At 42.4% G+C, this 21,900-nt stretch overlaps 1 pseudogene; it reads right to left on the bottom strand.

Annotated features, from left to right (window-relative positions):
- Positions 1–18,078: 18,078 nt before the first annotated feature.
- The window catches only part of LOC122913330, a 93,313-nt pseudogene continuing 89,491 nt past the window's right edge, over positions 18,079–21,900 (bottom strand).

The raw sequence follows: 21,900 nt of genomic DNA, 5'->3' as shown, positions 1-21,900 counted from the left end.
GTCCCCTCAGGTCACAGGGGGTGAAGCCTGGTGCAAGCAAGGCAGACAGCCAGTGTCCTCACTGAGTGGGGCTCAGTCTCTATGCTATAGGACAGGAGAGGGCTCCCATGTTTTGGAAGCCACATGTCACTGAATGTTTCCTCCCAGGAATGTGCTCTTAGACTACTGAATACTCTCCCCACTGTGCACCCCAGGTGTTCTTCAGATGACTGTTTCCATGTTTGGTGCCCCCAGGTTGTTTGCCAGCCTTCTCTTGAGGAGCACCCAGGTGCCCTCCTGATTCTATCCCATCCAAACCTGCTGACCATTAAACCTCCAGGCTTTAAGATGTCCTGGTTCCAAGAACTCAGAAAATTCAGCCCTTCTCCCTCTCCAAGCCAATGGCTTTGGGAAACCTCCTTAGGCATTCCCCTGAGTGCTCCTCTGTCACTAAACCTACCGTACAACCAGGGCTCCCTGCCCTCCACAATGCTATACTCCTTTCCTCCCTAAACCATGTCTCCACACTATCTGCCATCTTCCATGTGGCCTCTTCTCTCCTCTTACTTGGGGAGTTTCTCCTGTCACTCTTCAGCCCAATGTCTGGGGCATTTAGGATGACCTGACAGTTGCCTAGTGCTGCTCATGACAGGACCGTGAGTCTAGGACCCTCCTACGCCACTGCCATTTCTTCTCCTGAGAATCCTTATTGTTTTAATCCTGATAAAACTCATATGGATTTTTTAAAGCTGGTACACAAACCAGCACATTAAAAATTAGTTTTGTTTCTACACAACAAAGAACAATTCCCAAAACAGGGACATCATGCATTTACAGCAAACCCCATCCCCCTCCAATAAATGCTTGCAATTTAACATAATGGTAGAGGTCAAACCAGAAACCATGAAAAATACAATATACTGTGAAGGAATCCCAGTAACCTAACCTATAGTTAGGATTCTTAAGCAGGAAACCTAACTATTCCTTCACTGGAATAATTGAAACACAATAAATCTTGAAGGGATCTACAGAAAATGCTATCTCTACCAAAACTCCAATGCCATTTGTGCACAAAGATCAAAATCCATCCTATTGTTATGTGGATGTCAAGGGATAACCCATACCCAAAATAATCTGGGGAATGAAGAGCATATATCCTGATTTAAGGCATACAACAAGGCACAGTTATCAAACTAATATCCTACAGACATGACGTCAGGAGCAGAATAATGGAAGAGTCTGGCTGAGCTAGATGGGCACATCTACAATGTTAATGTGAATGACAATGAACTGAAGATCCTGTTAAAATTCATACTCTGATTTGGATATTTGGGTGGCATCTGAGTCTCTACTTTTCACACATGTGCCACTGATCAACAATGCATGCTCTGCTCAAAATTTCAGGACTGAATCACGATAGTTTCAAAGGTTCCTAAAAATGGGGCAGAGCATACAGGTGAGTATGGAGTCCTTCGCTTCCCTTCACTCTTCATTCAAGCCAATTCTACTCCTGCATAACAAACTTAACCCAATCACTCTTCTCTGGAACTCCACTTATTTTTCTTTCTTCAATTTCCCATACCACCATACTCACGGAAACAATTCCCTCCTTCACAAGAAATGCAGGTGCAATTTGCTTCTGGCTGCAACACTGGGTTTTGTACCTTGGACCCCACTGCATCCATGGCCTTTGTAAATTTCAAGTTTCCCCTGCATTTTTACTACTACCCATGGCTTCAGGCTACATGATCACTTCTTTGAACTTAGGCTTCTTTCTGAAAACTGACTTTGCCTAAAATAAGCAGTTCTACAACCTGGTTGCACTTTCTGGTCTTCCCCGAAGAATCCACTTCCAAAAAAAAAAAAAAGCCTTTCTGATGCTCCTCAGTGGTGAGAGGAGAGAGACCACACTCAAGGAAATGGAGTTAATAAGCTCTCACAGAAATGACTGCTCTTCTTCCATGAATGGCCTGGACTGCTCTTCCTGGGCTGCCTGTGAGGACCACACACTCCTCTTGGTCTTCCAGTTCCCTTCTTTGCTCTTTTGGGCACATGCTTCTCTTTCCCTGTTCCTTCGCTTCTACATTAAGCAATGTTTATCTCCACTGTGATACAGATCAGTTTGCTTTCCTAGGACTTTATCCTACTGTGAGTACTTAGGATTGGCTTCTTTGGAAGAGTAGGGTTAGTTTTCTTTACCTGCAACTTCTTAAGACACTAGATTAATATACATATGTATATGCTTCTTGGAATCATCTTGATTTTCTTTCTATTAATATATACTTTAAAATGTCCCATTACATTAGGTGTACAACATGGGGATTCAACAACTCTATTGGTGCTACTATACTCATCTATAGTCGCTAATATCTGGCACCATAAAATGCTATGGAAAAACCATTGGAGGAGTTCCCTGTATTCTTTTCACTCCATGGAAACCTGTACTTCCCATGCCTATTTCCTCATGTTGCTCATCATCCTTCTCCATTCCACATTGGTTACATTCAGGCTATTCATTGTATTTGTGTCTCTTTCAGCTTTTTTCATTCTGTCTTGTCATTTCTGATAATGTGGTTTGACCTAGAAGGTGTTAACTAAGTGACATACAAATACTATACATATTCACTTATGTGTGCAACCAAAACAACAACTTAAATGAACAAACAAGAAACAGACCTATGAATGTCTATTTTGTTTTGAATAAAGTTCACGGATAATCCTAATAAATATAAAAATTCCAAGATGACACACATTCTATACTGTAACCCGTTGGTCTGTAACAGTGTTCCAATACTGGCAGAAGACAAGAGGTTCCCAGGTTGAAATTCAAGTGTCTTATGGCTCATGACACAGCAAACATCATAAACATCTTCATCACACTAATTCCACTGGCCAGCCGCCCACCCCCAACTCATACAGGGACACACTGAAAATGCGGTGGATTTGTGTTAAGGACTCTGAGCATAGGAAACCCCAGTATCTTCAAGGAACATCTAGCATATATGCCCGATCCTTGGCCCTGACAACAGACCATCTCTTTTCCTGAACAATAGACTCATCTGTCCTCGACCCAAGATCAAGATGCTATCACTATACTACCAAGCTTTCTTATACGTAAATGTGAGTGGAATGACCATTATAACTAAAACAGCAATCAAGGAAATGCTCACACAGATCACGAGGTCGCCACATGACTTCAAGGAAGAGTGACAATACTGTATAAGGCACATGTGTGATTTGGCTCAGATATCCACCACAGTACAGATATAATTTCCTTCATGATCTTTTGCTGCTCACCTGGCACTGCTATGCAGTCACATGCAGGGTAGATCCCAAAGTCAATGTACCTGGAAGGTTTGACTTTAAGATCTTCCAACCATCGGCCATGAGGTCAACTGCAAAGGTCTGGAAGATACCCAAGATGCACACTGTAGCACCAAAGACACATCCCTGGCCACTCTGTGAACCTAACAAAGTAGCATTCATCCAACGTCATGGTAGAAGGCATGAATGTAGAAGGTAGAAGAATGCTCTGAACTAGGGCATTCTCTGTTCTTTGTCTGAGTAGCTATGCATGTTCTAAGTCACTTCCCGTGGCTGATCCTAGTCTCCATTCCTATGCCACTAGAAGCCTGAACTGAGACCCTAGACAATGTCAGAGCCTCTCTTACAGGCTTCTGGGGAGAAAACCAAGCCAGCAGCACGGAGCAAGCATTGAGCATAACCTCTTGCTCTGCATGAGCAGGAAACCTCATCAGTGATTCTGAGCAGCCTCAGAGCCCAGTCTGCAGTCCTTCCCTGCAACAGAGAATGGCCTTTGGTCCTGCCACACGTTCAGCATCACCTGTGTATCTCACTACATTACACACGGGCTTCTACCTTTCCTGAAGAAAACAACTATGAATGTTTCCCCAGATATAGGGTCACAAGGTCTAGTCCCTAGAGAGTCACCTGAGACTGGGTAAGAAGGGAAAGGAGAGGGGCTGCATCCCTGAGCTACTGACATGGTAATGTAAGGCTGGGCACAGGGCTCGCTCCACATTTAAGGTGTTCCCGGTGATTCTGACCAGACAAAATTTGACAACCTCTGCAAGAACTAAGTCACAACACACACCTGGCTGGTTCTCACTGTAATGTCCAGCAGCCTTCTTCATCTTCAACATCTACTCTCTCATGTGACATCTTTAAACTATGCCCACCATATTTAATCAACCAATACCCCCTCTCCATACAGTCCATGCATCTGGGCCTCAGAGAATAAAATTATCTCTGTCACCCAATAGTAACTGGTCCTCAGGACCAGCAGGGAATAAGTTACATTATGAGAAAAGCATCGGATGTCCCAGACAGCCACATTTCCCAGGAACGCATCTCTATCCCATTTGCTGATCATGAGTAGCTTCCTAAGGCCTTGCAGTGACCTCTCTACCACATCTTTGTTCACGTTTCAAGAGTTTGCCATATTTCATTTCCATAGCACTTACCTTCCTCTCAAACTGTCGCAACATCATGTTTTATCTGTCCTCACAACTCCAGTGCCAAATGCCTAAACTAATCCTGTGGCCCAGTGATGGATTTTTGCTTCTCTTCCAGTGCAATGGTGACATTGTATTTAAAACATACATAGGCCTCACGTGATCCTGTTACCAACCATTTACAGTGGCATTAGAAAACTCCAAGCTACCCCTAAGGGTAGGCAAGGGCCTGCCTGGCTTAGGTGGGAGGGGGAGTGCTGTGACAATGAGGTTTCCAGAACACAGGAGGAAAAGTCAACTGTGATGTCTCCATCACCAAAATAGAGAACTGGACAGGATTTGGAAGAAAGGAAGTGCAAATTTTCTTTCTAGACTCAGAGTCAGTAGTGTAGTCTTGGACAGGGGTCCTCTCCCCAGATGAAGAATTCAGGCAAATATTTCAGCCTGTATCTGTTTCATCTCTTCCATTGGGCTGCTCCATCACTCCCAACAGAACACTGTGTTCTGTTTAAGTTAGAACATCTACTCAGCACCGAGACCTGTCCCATCTTTGTTCCCTTCAAGTAAGTGTTAAAAAAAAAATGAAATTGATTCTCCAACAATTGTATAACTTAAGTATCACCTTGTGTGTGGCTGGAATAATGAAATTGCCTAAAAGCCAGCATACTGCCTCAATAGCATTGACTATGGACTTGTGGAGGTAATGGACGATCCCACTTTATGATTGGATTGGATGATGCTTGGGGGACTCTCCTTATCTCTTAATAAGTTTTCTCCCACTTGCCAATGATCCTCTGTAATCAGGATATAATTAAGGCTGGACCACTCAAAGGGCTTCTTAGTGGTTTCATCCTTTAGTCATATTTATCCTAGAAGCCACCTCTGAGGTGCAATTGCAAACAGATGCTTTAGCTAAGCATAGAACTGCCCTCCTCATAAAAAGAGCCTCAAAGCTCACTATGGGACAGTCCCTGACTGTAATGACTTCACATCAGGTCCAGATTTGTCTAAGAAGCCAAAGGCCACCAATGGATGATGGGGGCTGACTCATTAAATACTGGGCTACACTTACAGATATGCCAGAAATAATACTTAAAACTTGTCAAACTTTAAACCTAGTTACCCATATGCCTGAACCTGACCATTGTGTTTCTTTCTCTATAGAGCAAAAACTGTTCAGAAGTTATTGATCTTGCTTACTCTGTTTGGCCAGATTTAAGATGTCCCTGTTAAAAATACAAATGATAGTGGGTTTACTGATGACAATACTTTTCATAAAAAGAATAAGAAAAGCTAAGTATGCCATAGTGCTCACTAGCACTTTGCAATTGCCAAAGCTTTACAAATAAATATTAATACTGACTCTAAATATGCCTTCCTGGTACTACATGCCCATGGAGCTATTTGGAAGGAAAGGGGATTGCTGTCAAGCCATAACTCCCTAATCAAATATTGGACTAAGTTACAAAACCCTCCTTATCGCTATACTGAGGCTGGCATATATCAAATCTGGGATACATATTTGTGGCTCACACCTACTATTGGACAGCTCATTCAAAAGGCAGTTTAATGCCAGGAACAAAGAAATTATACATATGATACTTGGGCAAATAACACACAACATCTGGGATGGCTATCATTAGAAATGTTTTCCCAATGGGAAGCCTGGGTGGCTTAATTGGTTAAGCGGCTGCCTTTGGCTCAGGTCATAAGCCCAGCATCCTGGAATTGAGTCCCATGTCAGGCTCCTTGATGGGCAGGGAGCCTGCTTCTCCCTCTGCCTCTGCCTGCCACTCTGTCTGCTTGTGCTTGATCTCTCCCTCTCTCTCTCTGACAAATAAATAAATAAAATCTTAAAAAAAAAAAAGAAAGAAAGAAAGAAAAGAAATGTGTTCCCAAATAATAGTACTCCAAGCTACTGATTGTTTTGCTACTGATTGGGTAAGGCGACCTGGCATTAGATGGTCAGCTCCAAACAGAACCCACTGGATCTGTGGAACTAACTTGTGGCCTTGCCTTCCTCCAGAATGGATAGGTCGCTGTACCTTGGGATTGGCTGGATTCATGGGCACATTACTAAAACCATAACCATTTCAGCTAATCTCCCCCATTTAAAGCAAAGATGGACACAATCTGTTTTTAAATGGTATGGTCACTTAACATCCATTTTTGCTCCATCTGTGGGACTAGAGGGTGTCATTTGGCATGTAGAAGCCCTTAATAAATATACTACAAAGGCACTCAATGATTCACTAAATAGCATCTCTTTACTTAATATCGAAGTCTCACAGATACGCAAGGCAGTCCTCAAAATAGAATGGCCTTAGATATCCTGACAGCAGCACAGGGTGGCACATGAGGAGTTATCAAAGCAGAAGTACACCCCAGACTATCACAAAAATGTCACAGGACTAGTAAAAGATATGAATACCCAGATTAAGGCTCTACAAGATCCTTCTCTTCCTCTCAGTGATTGGTTGTTAAGTTCCTGGTTTAAAGGAGGACTGTGGCCAACAATTAAAAATCTCCTTTTTGGGCTTCTCATTCTTATGGCTTTATTAATCTTAATGTGTTGCCTTGTTCAATGTTTCTCTACTTGGTGCTGAGAATCCATTGCTGCAATGACTTCACGACGATCCGTACCACACACAGAAACACTTCTTCACTCTCAATGCTGGATTCAGCTGCCTCCATCTTCTGCAATTCCCCTACACATTCCTCAACTGATCAATGTTGACCTGAGTAGGTAGGGACAACTCCATACCCCTATTCAGCAGGAAGAAGTTACAGAAGATGAGACCTCGCACCTTCAACTACCTTAAAGATTTAAGGATCAAAATTGTTCAGGGGGGAATGTGAAAGAGCAGGAGGCTGGCTGAGGACAAAGCAGAAGCTGGCATCTTGCACCCCCTCTCCACCCGTTCCCCTCTGTAGTATGTGTAACATTCCTCAGGCACCCCTGGCTTCCCTAAAAGGAAAACAAAGAGTTAACTTGCAGAGATCACAATCCTGCAAGACAGGAGTCTCCCTCCATCTACAAATGTCCTAGTGATTTACAACAAAGAAGCTATTTTATCAATAGCCCAATTTCCAGAGGCAAATAACTCAGTTCCTCAAGCCCTAATGTCGCCCCTCCCCCCCCATAAAAACTGAAGGAGGCTGAGGTAGAAGGAAATGTAAATAAAGCTAAATTTCTTCTAAACCTAAATCTCACACAAGGACATTTGATATGAGGAATGTGACATTCCCCAAGAAACTCCCAATTGTCTTCATCTTAGTGCTTCATGATGGGAAAAATGGCCTTGGCTTGACATTAACCAGGCCTTCAATATCCTGACAGTCTTCCTTAGCCGGATAGCCCTTCTGAACACCCCCTTTGTCTTCACTTACCCAACTCTTGTGTTTATAATCAGCCACTCCTCAGAATAGCGGCTAGCAGCTCTTCTTGCCCATGGGTCTTGTCCCCATGCTTTAATAAACCATCATTTTGCACCAAAGATGTCTCAAGAATTCTTGGTCATTGGCTCCAGACCTCACCCCACCGAACCTCACCTATGTTCTAGAACTTTATCACCTGGGCACCTGGGAGCCCAGTGTGGGGCTGGATCTCAGGTCTGCAGTATCACAACCTGAGCTGAAGGCAGAAAGCAGACTCTTAGCCAATGGAACCACCCTTGGCCCCCAAGATTGATTTATATTTTAGAGGCGATAGGGAAGGGCAGGAGAAGGAGAGAATCTTAAGCAGACTCCCCTCTGGGCACAGAGCCAGAAGTGGGGATACCAGTCCAGGACCCTGGGATCCCGACCTGAGCTGCAATCAACAGTCCAACCTTAGTTGACTGAGCCCCCCAGGCTCCATCCTCTAGTGGACTTTAAGTAGAATATCTCTTTGACATGCTAAAGATGAAGACAGACACACTCCCTTTCTTAGAATGAGAAGCTTTCAAGTTTTTCTGGACTCATACTCATTGAGTTTATGTCTGCATTTCCTGACTCCCTGGCTGCACACAGCTGATCGAAAATCCAGATGAGCTCAAAAGAGAAATTATTTCCCTCCCTGACATCCCAGGACCAGAACTTATCAGCCACAGGAATCTTGGACTCCACACCTTCCCATGCGGATCTGCCACCATCGGAATATTGTCACTCCTTGCGGAACTTTAATTCAAAGTGACAATGGCTCATACACTATCGAAGCCAAGTTGGGGACAGGACAGAAGGCTCTGGGACATAGAGAAGCATTCTAAAGACCTAATGGTGAGTATCAATTCTGACCAGATCTTAAAAACAGGTGAACGCAGAAGCCAGAAGCACCCGAACTCGAGGCATCCACATCTGCAGCTTCTAAACGCGAGGGTCTGTGGAGAAACAGAGGACACAGCTCCGCAGGGACACCAGGCTAACCTAATAACTGGACATTTCTGCCTTCACCTCCACCTCTAGATTTCGTCCTCATGAGGAATCTGTGGAGAAATCACAGCTGCATCAGGAGAAAATGCCCTGAAATCCAGCAACAGAGCTCCTTCTCCTCACACCCCTCGCCCTTGGGCAAGGACTCAGAGATGCAGAAAAGGCCCAACTTCCCAGTCCTTTGTGTCCGGAACAGCTCAGAAACTGTGAGCTCCTGTGAGGACACCCATCCCTGCATTTTCCTCACCTGCTTTGTGGAGAGGGAGGGGTTCCCTGCCACTGCCACCCGCAACTTCAGCGTCAGCATTGAAACCTAAGGCTGCAGGGACCCGACCCTCCCAGACTCATGGAGCAGGACCCCATCACCTCTCCAGGACCAAAGCTGCAAACCCACTCTCAGAAAACCACCAAAAGCCCTCAACCTCCCCCTGACCTCGCTGAGAATCTCTTGGAGCCTTTAATTAACACAACAGTGTTGTTTTTGCCCAAACCAACTGACAGAATCTGAGGGGGAGGCCCGCAGAGAAGATCCTTCCTGAAACTCCACAGGTGACCCTGCTGGGAAGGAACTGGGGAGGTGACCAGGCCAAGCAGGGGGAACCAAGGCTGGGGCTGGGAGCAGACTTCAAGCCCTGCCTTCTCCACCATCAGAGTTTCAGGAGACTTACACCTTCTCCTTCTTTCTGCTACACAGAGAGAGACCCCTGACAGACTGAACTTTCCTGTACAAATGCAAATGTGTCTTTCAAAGTAAACACAGGAATTCAGAGCTCTTCCTTTATCTGCCTTTGATTCAGAATAACCGGCCAAAAATAATGCTCAGGCCAAAGATACATATTTTAGGGTGACAAAATATTCCCCTTCAGTGTTTCTGTTCATAAGGATCTGCCACACAGTTTTCCACACTGCATGTTCTTTTTACCCTCCCATCAGCGATGTATGAGAATTCTAATTCTCAGTATTCTTAGGAAAATTGGATGTTATCCTTTTTCTTTATTTTTGCCATTTTAGAAAACACTGAGTGGTTTCTCAGTGTAAAGTATGAAGTCCTCTTACATTAACTGTCTTGGTGACTGAAATGAAAACCACTTGAAAGGCATCAAGTTGAACAAAGGAAAAAGCAATTAATGCTTCAGTGGGACCCCATTTCCAAATAAGTAACCTTTCTCTTCCCCACAGACCTCTTCTCACTTCTCAGCCCTTTGTTTCAGGAGCCTGGTTCCACCCTGACAACATGATGAACAAGGCTGGCAGCACAGACACAATTCCTCTGGAAATCGGTCATTATCCAGCATCTCCCCACAAACCCTTAGCCCCTTTCCGCAGGTGGGCTGCAGGTTTGAAGGCCCAACCTGCTGAGGCCTCCTTGGCTGACAAAGCAATGAAGATCCAGCTGCCCTTGATTCCCAGCTCTGTCTGCATGTTCTGTTCCGGATCTGAAGCCTGGAGGTCAGTTCACACAATGTGAGGAGAGAAAAGTTTATTTTTCCTGCACTGTTCTCAATTCTTCGGCTGGTCTAAGACTTAAAATGATGTAAGACATTTTCAGTAGAGAAAACAATGAAGTTCTTAATTATGGGAATAAGAAAGACATGAGGCTCAAAGAGAGGTGTGTTATGCCCCCAATAATGGGTCCATGATTAAAGGAGTGAGACTGATATAAAGCAAAGGTCAAGCAAAGATTTATTTTGCTCCAAGCATCAAGAATCTAACCTAACGTTCGGGGATGCACCTCTTACAATAGAGGGCGAACCTTCTCTCTTTCGCAGACTAGCTTTCAAGGGCAAAGGCTATGCAGTTGGTCTTGTCCACGCACAGGTGGCCAATGAGATTGTCACACACACAGGAAACTCCACAGTGATGTTAGGTGACCAATTGAATTACAATTTACCCTAGTAGACATTTGAACCAGCCTATCACCTTGGTCAGAATTTGGGCCCCAAAAGGTGCCCAAAGGGTGGGTTCAGACTTGGTAGCTAGGGAAACAGTGTGCAACCCCCCTCTGATCCGATGTCTCCACCTGGCCTGACCTACCCTTGTATCTGGGCTTTGTTACCTAGAGCTGGTTTTAGGGACTGGTTTTAGGGATTTATAAGTAAATCCCCGGGAGAAGGGGAGCAGTGACAGGTTAACTTTAATGAAAGCCTCTTGCTTAATAGGTCCTTACAAGGTGATTGAAATTTCTGTGTCACAGTGACTTAAGAAGGAGGAGGTAGGATTTTGAATTTCCGAAGAGGGGATTATATTCAGAAGAGAAAGGAAAGATGAAATATTTATTAAACAATGGTTTGTCCTCTAGGTGGGCAACTCTCCTTCTTCACCTCCTCCTCTCCTTCCTCCTCCTCCTCCTCCTCCTCCTCCTTCTTCTCCTTCTTTTTGCAGTTTTATCTTTTTCCAATGTTCCAACATTGTTTATGCACCACACCCAGTGCTCCATGCAATACATGCTTTCCTTAATACCCACTACCAAGCTCGCCCAACCCCCGACCCCATTCCCTCCATAACCCTCAGTTTCTTTCTCAAAGTCAACAGTCTCTCATGCTTTATCTCCCCCTCTTATTTCCCCCAACTCACTTCTCCTCTTCTTCTCCTCCATGCTATTGTCCTCCATGCTATTCCTTATGCTCCACAAGTAAGTGAAACCATATGATAATTGACTCTCTCTGCTTGATTTATTTCACTCAGCATAATCTCCTCTAGTCCCATCCATGTTGATACAAAAGTTGGGTATTCATCCTTTCTGATGAAGGCATAAAATTCCATTGTGTATATAGATCAGAACTTCTTTATCCATTCGGGTGTTGAAGGTCATCTTGGCTCTTTGCACACTTTGGTGACTGTGGTCATTACTGCTATGAACATTGGTGTACCAATGGCCCTTCTTTTCACTACATCTGTATCTTTGGGGTAAATACCCAGGAATGCAATTGCAGGATCATAGGGAAGCTCTATTTTTAATTTCTCAAGGAATCTCCACACTGTTTTCCAATGTGACTGCACCAACTTGCATTCCCACCAACAGTGTAAGAGGGTCCCCTTTTCTCCACATCCTCTCCAACACTTGCTTCCTGTCTTGTAATTTTGGCCATTCTAACTGGTGTAAGGTGGTATCTCAATGTGGTTTTGATTTGAATCTCCCTGATGGCTAATGATGTTGAACATTTTTTCATGTATCTGTTATAGGTAGACAACTGTTTGTGATATAAACTGTGAATCTCTGGTAACCATGTAGGAAAGAATGTTATGGTTTGATAACCATGGCAAGGAACGAATTCCCAAGATGTCTATGGTGCAAAAGGTGATTTTATGAAAGCATGGGGACAGGACCCAGGGGGAAGAAAGATCACACTCTGACATGTGGCATGGCCCATTATATATTTTCAAGTTGGAGGGGGGTTTGATACAGTACAAGTATCTAAGGAAATTTGGAAGCAAGGTATCCAGGACCTTGAGGGGGCTATCGGTTCTTGGGAAAAGGTCATTTATTACCAACCAAAAATCCTTAGTCATGCGACCCTTCTCATGTTTATCTGTCGGCCATCTGCTTGGAGGATGTTTACCAATAGGCAGCTAGGGGGGTTGAGAGAAAAGGAAAGTTTCCAAAGGAAATGTTTTAGGTTAAAGTAGACTTACAGGATCCTGCTGGGGGTTGGAGAGTTCAGGTGAGGATTGTCTTTTCCCATTAGCAACCTATTAACATCATGGCAGTTGAGTCCTTGGAGGAATGTCACTCTGCCTGTTTCAAGGATATGTCAATGACCTGTAGGTATAAGGATATTAGTATGTTTTCTTCTGCCTTTGTTTCCCACATCATGGCCAACTCCCTTCCTAATAAAGGTCCTCCATGTAATTGATTCTTTTTTTTTTTTAAAGATTTATTTATTTATTTGAAAGAGAGAGAAGGGAAGGGGCAGAGGGAGAGAGTATTTTTTTTAAGATTTTATTTATTTATTTGACAGAGATCACAAGTAGGCAGAGGCAGACAGAGAGAGAGAGGGGGAAGCAGGCTCTTCACGGAGCAGAGAGCCCAATGTGGGGCTCAATCCTAGGACTCTGGGATCATGACCTGAGTGGAAGGCAGAGGCTTTAACCCACTGAGCCACCCAGGCACCCCCATTTAATTGATTCTTGAATACACACACACACACACACACACACACACACACACAAATCAGCAGTGTAGCAGAAGGCAATAATGCCATTTGTATCACAGGACAAACCTTGAAGACAGGTTTCTAACTTTTTTTTTAAGATTTTATTTATTTATTTGACAGACAGAGATCACAAATAGGCAGAGAGAGGAAGGGAAGTAGGCTCCCCCCTGGGCAGAGAGCCTGACGCGGAGCTTGATCCCAGGACCCTGAGATCATGACCTGAGCCAAAGGCAGTGGTTTTAACCCACTGAGCCACCCAGGCGCCCCAAGACAGGTTTTTAACTTAAGTTGAAACCCTCCCTTGGCCCCTTGGGCCAACTTAAAAGTCTTTAAATTTCTGCGTGCACCTTTCCATGAATGATAGAGTAAACCCTTCTCTGTACATCTATATATCACACATTGTCTCCAAGAAGGACTGGTAATCCCACCCCGTGGCACAACCACGCCTGGTGACACATACACATACTGCAAGCACCTCTGTAATGTCCATAGGAGGCACAGTGAGCGTGCAGGCCATCAAGAACTGTGTCAGACTGTCCTGCTTCCCTTCTCCTGATTCACTGTCCTCAAGTTCCTTCAAAACTCTGAAGGCCTGGTAAATTCCTTGGAGTTGATTTTTTGATCATGAATCTTCTTTCCAAGTGGCTCGCCTCCTGAATAATGCTGATATTCCATTCCAATCAAAACTCATGCCCTAGGGACGCCTGGGTGGCTCAGTTGGTTAAGCAGCTGCCTTTGGCTCAGGTCATGATCCCAGCGTCCTGGGATTGAGTCCCGCATCGGGCTCCTTGCTCGGCAGGGAGCCTGTGTCTCTCTCTGCCTCTGCCTGCCTCTCTGTCTACTTGTGCTCACTCTCGCTCTTCTCTCTCTCTGACAAATAAATAAATAAAATCTTAAAAAAAAAAAGATTTAAAAAAATAAATAATAAAAAAAAACAAAACTCATGCCCTATGCATTGGCTTTTCAGTGGAATGGTAGCCAGCTTGGGTTTCTGGATAATAAAATTATCAGATCCTTCATCACAGTGGTCAGGAAGAACTTCTGTGATGCTTTATGATACAACTTAGTAAGTTTATTGAGGTAGCATGTGGGTGGGACTTGTGCTCAGAAAGAGCTACATTTTTTTTTTTTTTTTCTTTGAGAGAGATGCTCTGCTGGTGATGGATGGTGATGGGCAGAGGAAGAGAGACAAACCAACTGACCACTGGGCAGGGAGCCCACTGCAGGGCTATGTGCTGGGAACCTCACATCATGACCTGAGCCAAAGTGAGACCCTTAACTGACTCACTCCCAGAGCCCCTAAGACCTACACTTTTAATGTCTGAAGGAGGTGGTTGCATGCTTAGCGCTTAAGGGGGTGGGATCTTGCAGACAGAAGTAGATTATAAATGATTCCACCAGTTTCTTTATATTTTTAAAAATATTTTTTTCTCCCTTTTTAAAAAATTTTAGTTCTTTAAATTTTTTTTATTAACAGATAATGTATTATTAGCCCCAGGGGTACAAGTCTGTGAATCACCAGGTTTACACACTTCATAGCACATACCTTCCCCAATGTCCATAACCCCACCAACCTCTCCCTACCCTCATTCCCCCGGCAACCCTCAGTTTGTTTTGTGAGATTAAGAATCTCTTATGGTTTGTCGCCCTCCTGATCCCATCTTGTTTCATTTATTCTTTTCCTACCCCCAATAAAAAATTATACTTTTTAAGATTTTATTTATTTGACAGAGACAGACACAGTGAGAGAGGGTACACAAGCAGCAGCAGGAGGATAGGGAGGAGTAGACTTCCCTCTGAACAGGAAGCCAGATACAGGGCTCATGACCTGAGCCCAAGGCAGACACTTAATAACTGAGCCACCCAGGTGCCATAGAATTATGGCATTGAGGAAAGGGTAGAAGGTCCCGCACAGTAGGAAGGAGCTTCCCTCAAGGATCACCCAACCACAGTGGATCTTATTACCTTGACTGGGGTTATGTACCTGGGAAACAGGCCTTGGGAGCAACCATAGCATATGCCTTGCTGATCTCGCCTATTCCACTGCCCAGAAGGCTTCTTCATCTCAAACATCTATTCTACCATGTGACATCTTAAAGCTGCCCACATGATTGCATCCTCCAACACCTCCTCCATCCCTTGTCATGGATCTAGCCAGGGGAAATACAGTAATCACCGATATCCAACAGCATTAGTCCTCAGGAAGACACAGGAGGTCAATCAAATCATCAACATAAAACAAAACTTCCCTAGCCAGAGAAACCTACATTTGGCAAAAATGGCTTTTGTTTCCCCATTACATGTATTCATCAGATGACACCAACAAAAGCTGCCTGTGCCTTTATAGTGACTAAAGGGAGCCACCTCCTATTCTCTCCCCACACTGTAAAGAGTTCCTCACATTTCCTATTAATAGGTCTTGTCATTCTTTATAAGGGTGGTGCCTTCCTCAAATTTTACTGAGATTCACATCCCACATGGTTGTGCTAAATGTCTGAATTAATACCCACTGGCTTTCCATCTATGTAATCTCAATGAAGCATTATCTGAGGACACTGTCTCTGTAGCACAGGCAAAAAAGAATGGCTGTGGTGCCTACATAGATGGAAAGAAAAATGAGGGGAAATACAACCAGAGATCTAGAGATAAGTAGGACCTAAAACAAGTAGAAATTATTTTTCTACATCTAAGGAGTCACTTGGGTGCACTTGGGACACTTCTCCTCCTCTACATGCTAATTTGTCATCTTAAATACATTCTGTCTCTTCCCTGGGCTACAACATCACTTCTATCAGGATAGATTTCTCTTTCTTATGGGGTATCTATGACACACATAGCATGATCAGAGGCGCATGTGTACTTCATAGACACATCAAAACAACACTCAATGTAGAACATGGGGCACATGATTTCATTTGGGGCCATGGTGCAGAACTGTAAAGTCCCAAGTCTAAGTGCAGAATATGCCATTCTGACTAAAACAGACTTAGGGAAGACCTGGGGGATGGGGAGGGTTCTCTGAGGGACATGGGGGGGAAAGCATTATAAGAAAGGAGAGATGGTGGGTCCTAAGGACAGGGGGTACAAATGTCCTATCAGATCTTCCACTAAATTGTGTCCTGCAGCATGAATGCTCTACTGAGAAGGGCTCCTGTCAGTGTAAGGCCCCGACAAAACTACTAGCTACACAAAATCAATGCCAAGTAGCAGCATCATGGAGTATGTGAGCTAAAACACCAACAATATCTCTATGCTATATACCTTGGTAATACACCCATAGTAATATCATCGTATTCACAAAGAGGAGAGAATCATAGCATAGACTAGGGGTAAAACAGTCACATACCTCTGAAACCTTCAGACCACTGGGAAACTGGATTACTAGGTATATTGTTTTACTCCAGTACCAAACAGGTGTTTGATTCCATCATTAACCTGCAACCTTCAATGAGAGAGATTAATAGTGGAGGTAGGATAGCACATCATTCACAACACACCCATATCCATATGTTAAAACACACTAGGTTTTATTAATGAAAATATATGAAGTTCACACATACACTAAGTTATGCATTTCAAATCCAGTCTATCATCACCATTCGAAATACAGAATACACATGTGCAGAAACATTCGCATATTGTTGGAAGGATGTGGGTGTCCCTATTTCCAAAATTTCAGGACTGAGGTACAGTCCTAAGAAATGTGCATGCTCAATGGTATGGCATTGTAGGGAAGGCTTAGCTACCCTGCTTCTCATCTGTCTCTTCTCATCCTCATTTAACCACATCAAGTCATACTACAAATTGATGGTGCTTATAAGGATGTCTCAATAGTGTACTGCCTGCCAACTCCTTTTCTTAAAGAACAATTAGTAAAACCTTCTATTTCTAATATTGAGGAAGTTCTTTAGTTTAAAACATGGAGTAGTAGGTGTTCTGAACACCTACTTCATGGTAGCTTACATCAATATTTTAACCATAGGCATCTCCATAGAGATTTTCCTCGTATGTTGTATATTATATGGTCCTACATCTTCCATAGAAAATTAAGCATGCATACATCCACTTAATGTAGCAGGGCATCTGGTATCTTTGATGGAGCAACAATCAGCCACATGCTCTTCCATATTCAGCAGGAGTAAAGGGATTCTCAGGAGAGATTTCAGAATAAAATACATGAATATTGTTAGTCACAAAAGTCACATAGGGGGACGCTTGGGTGGCGCAGTTGGTTGGACGACTGCCTCCGGCTCAGGGCGTGATCCTGGAGTCCCGGGATCGAGTCCCACATCAGGCTCCCAGCTCCATGGGGAGTCTGCTTCGCTCTCTGACCTTCTCCTCGCTCATTCTCTCTCTCACTGTCTCTCTCTCTCAAATAAATAAAATAAAATCTTAAAAAAAAAAAAAAGCCACATAGGGTCAACGTAAAAAATAAAAATATTGAAATCCTTTATACATATGTAAAAGTCCATTCACTAAATCTGTTGAAGCAGAATACCATATACACGTTCTAAATGTTTGAATTTTCCTTATAATCACTATTTCCATACAGAGTAATGTCTGAATAGAGTGAATAAAGTATTCCATTTACTTGATTTCTGTTACATTTATTGGAATTTAATGTGCAATTAAATAGTCTTCTAAATATTTATATCATTCGAGTTACTTTCCTGAATGTACTCTCTAGTGCATAATATCCAGTGTCTATTAAAATGAACATCTACCCACATTATGTTACAAGGGTTTGAAACTCATATGCACTTTCTGAGACTGAGTAAGGATTGAATTCCAAAAAAGGCTTGTCCATTTTCTTTACATCTTACACTTTTGCTCCTATATGGTAACTAGGATGTTAAGTAAGTTGGGAGTTTCTCTGAGAGGTCAGACACGTGCTCTCTCTGTGTACAGTTATTCTCCTATATAAAATCAGATATGAAGTAAGGGAGGAGCAGTCCTTGGGTGTTTTCTCATATATATTACATTTGTAGGCTTCTCTCCAGTATGAATTTTCTCACATCCAGTGAGGTTGTTTGCGTGTTAAAAGCTCTGCCACATTAAATTCATTTGTCAGGTTTCTTTCCAGTATGAGCTCTATGTTTAGTAAGGTGTGCCTGCTGGACAAAGGCCTTGGCACATTCTTGATATTTGTAAGTTTTCTCTCCAGTGTGAATTCGGTGATGTTTAGTAAGTGATGAGAGCCATGTAAAGGCCTTCCCACAGTCTTTACATTGGTAAGGTTTCTCTCCAATATGAATTATTTGATGTTTAATAGGTTCTGAGGGTGACTTAAAGGCCTTGGCACATTCTTGCCATTTGTAAGGTTTTTCTCCAGTATGAATTACGTGATGTTGGGTAAGCGCTGAGCTCTGTTTAAAGGACTTGCTACATTCTTGACATTGGTAAGGTTTCTCTCCACTATGAGTTTGGTGATGTTGAGTAAGGTCTGAAGATCAGTTAAAGGTCTTGCCACATTCTGGACATTTGTAAGGTTGTTCTCCAGGATGAATTAGATGTCAAGTAAGGTTTGAGGGCCACCTAAAGGCCTTGCCACATTCTTGACATTTGTAAGGTTTCTCTCCAGTATGAATTCTGTGATGATGAGTAAACCTTGAGCTAATGTTAAAGGCCTTGCTACATTCTTGACATGTGTAAGGTTTCTCTCCAGTATGAATTATCTGATGTTGGGTCATCCCTGAGCTCTGTTTAAAGACCTTCCCACATTCTTCACATTGGTAAGGTTTCTCTCCAGTATGAATTCTACAATGTTTCATAAGCTTTGAGCTGTGGTTAAGTGACTTTCCAAATTCTTCACATTGGTAAAGTTTCCCTCCAGTACAGATTTGTTTATGTCCATTTATTGATGAACAGTCCTTAAAGGTTTAACCACCTTCTTCATATTTCATTTTTTCTCCAATATGCATTTGCTAATATTGAGATAGTGTTGAGTGGCAGTCCAAAGATTTACCACATTCCTTAAAAATGTAAGTGTCATTTACTCTATGGATTATCTTATTGATATTAGGCTTGATAACTGACCAATCATGGTCCCTGGTTTATTACATCTGAATGTGTTTTTTCCCTCGTGAATTCTCAATGATCACCAACACTGGAGGAGTGGTTATGAGCTTTCCCGCATTCATTATAGTTATGAGGCATGTCTCGAACAGTGACCATTATGTAAACTGAGGTTAGAGCTTGGATGAAAGCCTTCTCCACATTTATCACATTCATAATGGTTCTCTGCAAACCTAGCCCTGACACATCTGTGAACACTGGAGCTCTGGTTTGATGTTTTCTCAGACTCAGTGCACTGAGCAAGTCTGTCTCCAGTGAGAAGCCTCTGGTCATCCAGGAGGGTCAACTCCTCAATGAAGCCCCTCTTGAATGGATCCCACTGAACACTTTGTTCTTCATTTCTAAATCTCTGATGATCAGAAACATCTGGCTGAGGCCAGGCCAATCCTATCTTCCAAATGGCTCAAATCATTATTCTCAGCATGGACTAGGTTACTTTTCAGATGTTCCAAATGGTCTGTCCACAAATAGCTATGTTTAACTCTCTGATTGGAGCTTGTGCTGACAGAGACCCACTGCTCTGCAGAACAGTTGACTTAAAAAGGGAGGTTTTCCACAGCAGTTTATATCCTTCACCATTTGGGTCAGTGAGATTCTCATTAAGGGCAATTGCCTTGGTTTGGGTGTATCGTCCAGGATTTCTTTGATGCCCTTCACTGTCCCCATCATTGCCCCAGTCTGTGCATTAGTGTAAAATCTCAACAGCACTATGTTTGTGTCTGTGCTTTGGTCTGTTCTAGAAAGAACCTTCTATGCTGCACTTTAGGGTGAAACTCTTCATGTCAGATGAAGATATAACTGAAAGATTTCATATAAGATAAAATCATTACACTTACTACATTCAAAAGAATATACCCTTGAATGCTAATATAGAAGCATCAAGTCAATCAGACAATGTCAGAAAGAGGGCTGAGAAGGACTCATTAGGACTTCATTTCTCCATGGAAATGTAACATGACACACAACATACTGACCATATATCCTAATATATAATTCTGCGGTATGGTCACTCATATTTGCTGTCTCAAAAATCAATTTCCTTTATCTCTAACCATCAGGAAAAGTGTTGCATGAGTGTAAAATTAGCAGAATGATGGAAAACAGAAAACTCGAATGAACCAAACAGAGTACAAAAAAATAGGAATATATCAACCATAGGAAGAGTCATTTGTCAGAAAAGATCAACATCATTGACAACCCATGAACTAAATGAAGAACAATAGAGAAAAAAACGACTAAATGAGAGGTGAAGAAGTAAATGTAGATACAGTATAAATTACCGTAGGAATAAAAGTACTTATAAAGGCAACAATGGATAATCAGTGCCCACAAGTTCATACCAAAAGATGAGTATGAATTTCAAAAAAAAAGTATAACCAATTTAGACTCCATCATTCAAAAAAAAAATAATAACTGATGTATAAGCACAAAACAGAATGAAGGATGAATAAAAGAAAAAAAAAAAACTCCCAATAAACAAAAATTTTGTGCTGGATGAATTTGGTTTATACACAGAAAGACACTAAAGATGAAAGGACTGCAAATCTCCTCAAATATTTCCAAAGAGTGATGATCAGGGAAACTAGTAGAACACTCTGTTTGTGGCACCAGCATTACCCTTGGCACCAGTCATGCAAGCTAGACAAAGACACTACAAATGATGAAGTTTGCAAAACTTTACCTGTGAGGAATAGTCACTCAAAGTCCACAATAAATAGCAATCTGAATGAACAGCACATTTTCCCTTTTTACAAGATCATCAAGTAGGAAACAGTCCAGAAGTTAAGGGCGCTCCAACATATAGAAAACCATAACTTGAAGACTCCACATTAGCAGAATGAAGATCAAAATTGACATGATCATATTAAGGGAGACAGAATACAAATATGGGCACATGTTACATTTAAACATGTAACATGTAATATGTTACATTAAAAACACTCAACGGAGAGAGAGAAGGAAAATCCTCAACCTAATGAATGCCATAGATTTGTGAAAAGCTGAAATCTAACCTATTCCATAGGGAAAGACTACAAGCTTCTCCTCTATGATTCTCAGTGGGTACCACAGGACTGGGGCTGGCATCGAGTACTCAGGTACTGCAAGATAAAAAATGGCCACTAGGCATACTTTATCAGGCAAAACTCTTTTCCACAGTGGTAGAAATGAAGACATTCCCAAGTAAAAATGCTCTAAGTTTACCAGTAGACCTGTCCTCTGAGACACGTAAAAGGAACATGCTCTCAATGAAATGAAAAGGATTCTACACAGAAACTGGAAACTGCAACCACACGAGGACACAAAGCTGTCTTCTAAACATAAATATTTAAAAAATTACACAAACCTGTAGTGTTGTAAGTGTTGTAATTAGGTATTCCAGACGTTTATTTCTGCTACAGAATTTCATTTTTAAGAGAGTATAAAAATCTTTGATGTAGGTAGTAAGGCACACGACCTAAAGACAGAATCTGTGATATCGGTAACAAAGTGCGTGCAGGGGTGGAGACAGGATGAAGAGTTTTCTGTGCAATTGACGGTATGAGATTTAAAATCTTTTTTTTTTTTTTTTTTTTTTTTTTTTTTTACCTCTAAGTTGTTTTAAGCAATCTGTAAGGTAACCACAATGAAAATACTCACAGAAGACACAAAAGTTAATGAGGAAGGTACCAAGGCATATCATAGTATAATACTAAAATTAAAGATAAAATGGGGTGCCTGGGTGACTCAGTGCGTTAAAGCCTCTGCCTTCGACTCAGGTCATGATCCCAGGGTCCTGGGATTGAGCCCCACATTGAGCTCTCTGCTCT

The sequence above is a fragment of the Neovison vison genome, chromosome 7 (assembly GCF_020171115.1).
Source record: "Neovison vison isolate M4711 chromosome 7, ASM_NN_V1, whole genome shotgun sequence".
NCBI lineage: Eukaryota > Metazoa > Chordata > Mammalia > Carnivora > Mustelidae > Neogale > Neogale vison.
Note: the sequence above shows the minus strand (reverse complement) of the source record. Positions and strands in the feature narration are given on the sequence as shown.